This window comes from Seriola lalandi, unplaced genomic scaffold (assembly GCF_002814215.2).
Source record: "Seriola lalandi dorsalis isolate HSWRI2012SDOR001 ecotype SW California unplaced genomic scaffold, Sedor1 jcf7180002054130, whole genome shotgun sequence".
NCBI classification, from domain to species: Eukaryota; Metazoa; Chordata; class Actinopteri; order Carangiformes; family Carangidae; genus Seriola; species Seriola lalandi.
Genome location: NW_019524683.1, coordinates 125,552 through 130,839, shown reverse-complemented (window position 1 = coordinate 130,839; position 5,288 = coordinate 125,552).

The following is a 5,288-nucleotide window of genomic DNA, read 5'->3' as shown; positions in this document are numbered from 1 at the left end:
TTCTTTCTTTTTTTTTTTGTGACGTCGTATTTAGACAAAGTCAGTGTTGGGAGGAGGCGGGTCGGGGTGTGCGGTCGGGGGTCGGATGGGTCAGGAGAACGCTGTTTGTTCCCCCGTGTGAAACCTTTAGTCAGCGTTGTTTCTTTTATCTGTGACAACCAATCTATCTATCTATCTATCTATCTATCTATCTATCTATCTATCTATCTATCTATCTATCTATCTATCTATCTAATGTGGCACAGGGTGGTTTACACTTATATCTGGTGTGAAATCAGATCATGCTGCTCATCCATATTTACAGTACAAAGCATCTCTTTCTCTTTCGGTTGTGTTTCGTTCATGATAAGAAAGTTGTTGGTTTGGCACCTTTTCTGAAAGCGACCTTTTATTTAGCCACTTAAAATTAGTTTTCTTTACAAAGACAATATGAAAACACATGTTGTTTTCACACGTACAGTAAAACGAGGTTTTTCAGAGAACGGGTTCGGTGTGTCGGGCGCAGCTGAAACACAGACTTCCCTCTTACTGTTTTCCACATTTCAAACTTCGCTCTGTCCCCTCAGAAACTCTCTTATTCCTTGCCTCCAGGAACCTTCACTTTCCATTTACTGTTGGTTGAGTTGCTCTGAAAGGGCTCCATGTTTAGCCAATATAAATGATTGTGAGTGGAGCCCAGTGGGAGTCTGTTTTGGACGAGACGCTTGTCTGTACAGTAAAACCTAGTCGCACTATTTCACCGTTGACAATTTTCAGTCCTGTTGGGGTTGAAATCCTCAATAACAGCCCTATTTTTATCCCGTCAGTGGCTTAATGTTCGCTTGGTGAACTCAGGTTACTTCTAGAAAACATCATATTTTTAGCTTCCTGCATTTTATTCACCTTCAGTCGGCCGTGGGTTTAGTTTTTACCTATGAGCCCTTTTCAACCGTTTCCACTCTTGACCTGATTTGGACTCTGATGTTACTGGAACAAAACTGCCCAGAAAAACCTCCTTTCAGTGTTTTACGAGTCTAAAAAACCTGGCAGGCGAGCATGTCATAGAAGTGTATGAAAGAGCTCTACCTAAATGTCGTCAGTATATTGGAGGCCTGAATGCCCTCGCTGCAGCGGCGTCCTGTCTGGAATGTGCTCATTGAGCCAGAGTGACTTTGATTTGAACACAGCTGGACACAATGGGCCGACTGTAGAAAGGTGTCATTGCTGTAAGTGTGTAACGGTCCGCTCGATGGGATTTTAACGGGGGAGAAAAAGAAAAAAAAAAATCTCTTGACTGGAAACTTTACAATAAGAATGGGTGTTTTTCTTTTGAGGTTTTTCCGTTGAAAATGGTCTCGTATTTTCCATGATGTGATGCTCACTGAGATGATGTAGTTCTCGGTGTGTGTGTGTGTGTGTGTGTGTGTGTGACGAGAAGAGAAAAAGCTCCTGTGTTGCTGCAGAAGGATGTTGAACCAGTATCTAGAAGCTTTTTATTAGACTGACCTTAAAAAAACTCACATTCACAGCCGTTACTGTCGTTGGTATTTTAGAAAGGAAACATTCAAATGCCACTGGGTGGCTGCTGTTGTTGTTGTTTGGGTACACCGTTTCCATGGTTACGGTTTAAAAAAGTTGGCTATGAATCATTATCATCTGTTCCACACTATCTATGCTTTGGGGGCAAGGAACACAAAGAAAGTCTTTTTTACTGAGCGAGAGATCCGGCTAACTCGAGGAGTTAGCAGTATTCGTTACTGTGCAAACTTTACGACTGTTATTTGAGATATTCACATGTATTGTCACTCCCTGCTTTAGATGTGAATATAATATTAAGACAATATTAACACATAGAAGTTATCGTTCTCCTAAATATTACTAATTCTTAGTCTGTCGTCTCATAACCACAAAAAACAAAACATGCAAAACCAAATCAGATGTTCAGTTGAGGGCTAATGATTATTTTTGTTGCATTCATTATATAACTAACATGTTTTCATTAGATACTCATAACTTTCTTTAAAAGAATTGTCAGAAAATAGTTTTAAAAAATGCAGATTTTTCTGAGAGTCCAAAGTGATCTCTTCAAATTTTCTGCTAAATCCAAACAACTGTCCCATAACTAAAGACGTTCACCATAATTTAAGACAAAGAAAATGAGCAACTCTTCATATTTGAGAATCAAAACCCAGCAAATATCTGGCATTTTTGTTTGAAAAATGATTTAAGTATTAAACCTGTAAGAGTCCACAGCCACGCTAGCGACTCTGTGAAGCTGAACTTGAGCTACATGCTAATATCCGCATGCTAACATGCTGATGTTTAGCAGGTACAACGTTGCTCTAGCATGTTAGCATGAAAAGCCTTTGTTAATTAGCATTAGACACAAAGTACAGATCATTTGATGATAAACCAAAGTATTGAATAAAATAAACTACAGTTTATCCTCCCGGTACCATGAACGTCCGTCAGAGATTTCACAGCAATTCTTCCTGTAGTTGTCAAAACGTCGTCAAAAACACAAATTTTCCGGCTCAATAAAGTGTAAAAACTTTTTTTATTTTTTTTATTTTGAGAGTTTTCTTTCAGCGGCTCTAGAGAAAAAGTCAGGGGATCACCAAAGTCATTAAATTACTATGACACTCCATCACTGAGTGTTAGCATTAGCATGTGTGTTAGTTTACACACACAAATATACAGTACGAGCGGCGGCAGACTGCTGCATCTCTCTCTCATGAAGGACTGTCTCCTCAGCCGACAATCACCCGCAGCATCTCGACTGTCTGCTGATAATTCAGTGAAAGTATTTAAATGAGTCCGACTGATCAGATCAAAGCGAGTCCAGAGAGCTGACGAGATGACATCCTGAGACGCCAGTCGTTTACCTGGCAGACTGACCATAATAACCCGAGGCGCGAGGAACAGGGAAACACAGACGGTGTGTTTCAGAGCGTTAGCTGTCATCTATCATTAAGAACAGTCTCGTACTGTGTTTCTACGACTCTATAGGAGCATAAATCTGCATCAGACCGGTTTTATTAAGCAAAGTTCTCCAGGTAACTCTGTAATCCTGCTTGATGAAACAGGCCCCTGAACATCACACGCAGTAAATCAAATCCTCCTCTTCTTTCTCCAAATGTAAGCAACCCTGTCCGTTGGATTTTATGTAACATGCAGCACGTACATCATGTTTACGCTCTCACTCTGAGGAAACCTGCAGGAGCTGCCGGGTTTAAAGGGGCGGGTCAAGCCTTTCAGTCTTTCAGTGGGTGTTTATGCTCAGCTATGCTTTTGCATATTTGGGTCTGTGGCTTCTGAAATTATGGACCTGCTGCTGTTTGCAGACGGAGAGTTTCTGCACAAACACCCACACACTCGTTCCCTTTACGGACAAGAAACACTAAATTACCAACAACACAAACCCCGTCCACATGATGTTGTGACCCGTATCCTGCGTTAGTCCCTCCATGTGGAATGTGATGGAATAATCTGGCGGCTCTCTGTACATTTCCTCAATTCCTGTGTAATCTAATTGGATGATCAGATGGAAAACACTTACAGCTCCTAAAGCATTTCATAGAGAGCAGAAATATCCCACTCAGGACGAAGCATCATACTGTTGATTTAGAAAAATTAAATTTGACCATATTTAATCGAATTTTATCACATTTAAAATCGTTTTTTTCCTCAGCCTCATTATGAGGTTGGATGGAAAAAGTAACGCACTTTTGTTTGTAGTATAATTACTTTTGTATAATACCACAGCTGCTATATTACTATATTATATTACTATTTACCTTTGGATTAGACACAGCAGCTCAAAGCCTCCTCCTCCACTCATCCTGGTGTGGAAGTGCCGCTGACTGCTCTTTAGTCTCCGTCCTCCGTGAGAGTAACAGTATGTCACTGACCAAGCCTCTGAAAAATGTGCTCTGAAAAAGATGTCGTAAAACATTAATGGTAAAATGAAGACATGGAAATGAAATGGACCAGAGTGCGAAACAAAATTACTTCTCAGGGACTAGTTTTGCATTTGTCAGCGCTTTCTAAAATATTGCCAGGATTCGGTATTAGACTAAATGTCTAAAGACTAAATTAAATGTGACTGAGCTCCATGATCTCATTTCTACTTTATCAGAAGTAACACTGGAAGAAAGAAGGATGAGTTTTCTTGATGAAGAGAGTTTATAAATTTCATTGAGTCCTATAACTAAAGGAGAACAGACACTCGGGGACATTTGACTGGACTCATGTTTTTATCGGCATGTAAAGAGGTGGAAGTTGCGCTGCCTCTCAACAGACACGCCGACAGAAGAAGGGAAAGTACCACCCTGCACATCAGTGAACTTCTGCAGTTCAAGAACAATAGTGAATTTTGTGATGAGGGCTCGGGTGGGTGGACGTCAACAGAGGGTGCTCTGCCAGAGGGACAGCGGAGGGGAACATGAGATAATATTTTCCCGTCACATTCATCTGGAGGTTGTCTTTCATTCCGCACAGTTCAAATCAAATGTCTGTCACAATACACAATGTCCAGCAACTTCCAAAAACACAAACAGGAGTGACATCACTGACCTGCAGGACCTCACTGTGCTTATTGTCCAAAACTTCTTACGGTGCCATGAATGCATTCGTTTGTCACATCAGTGACAGTGGGATTCACGCCTTCCACCACGACACCGATAGTGACACTTTGCATGAGCACAAGAATTCCCCATCACTGTGCCTCCCTTGTGTTTCATCAACATTCGTATCAGAGGAGGAGACGAGGCTATGCGAGAAACTCTGAGGGGTTGTTTGGCTTGAGAACAACACTCGCAGCTGAGCAAACACCCCCAACACACACACACACACACACACACACACACACACACACTGAGAGTCCCACATTCACAGCCCTTTGCCTTATACATGCATAAGCAGGACGTTAGCGGATGTAAATAGCGTAGCAGCTTGTATCTATGGTGCCACATATTTACAGAAACTGAATTTATTGACTGGCTCGGATGGTTCGTTGTAAAAGGGGTCGTCCTAAATTAAGAATTTATTAAGCCTACTTGAAGAAATTATGTCTACAATTATGTCTTTTGTATTTCCAGAGAAGGTGCATTAAATTGTGAGAATGCATTTACTACATGAATGTATTTAGTATCTGCTGTTCTTCTGATCGCAGCAGGCATTAGCACATGGAAGGAAGAAAAAGGAAGTCCAGCTGCATACTGGATGACCTCTTAGTCTCTCGCTGCATCTCTGTGTGTGTGTATGAGTATGTATTTTAGAGGGTGAAGTAAGGGTGAGAGGATGGCAGG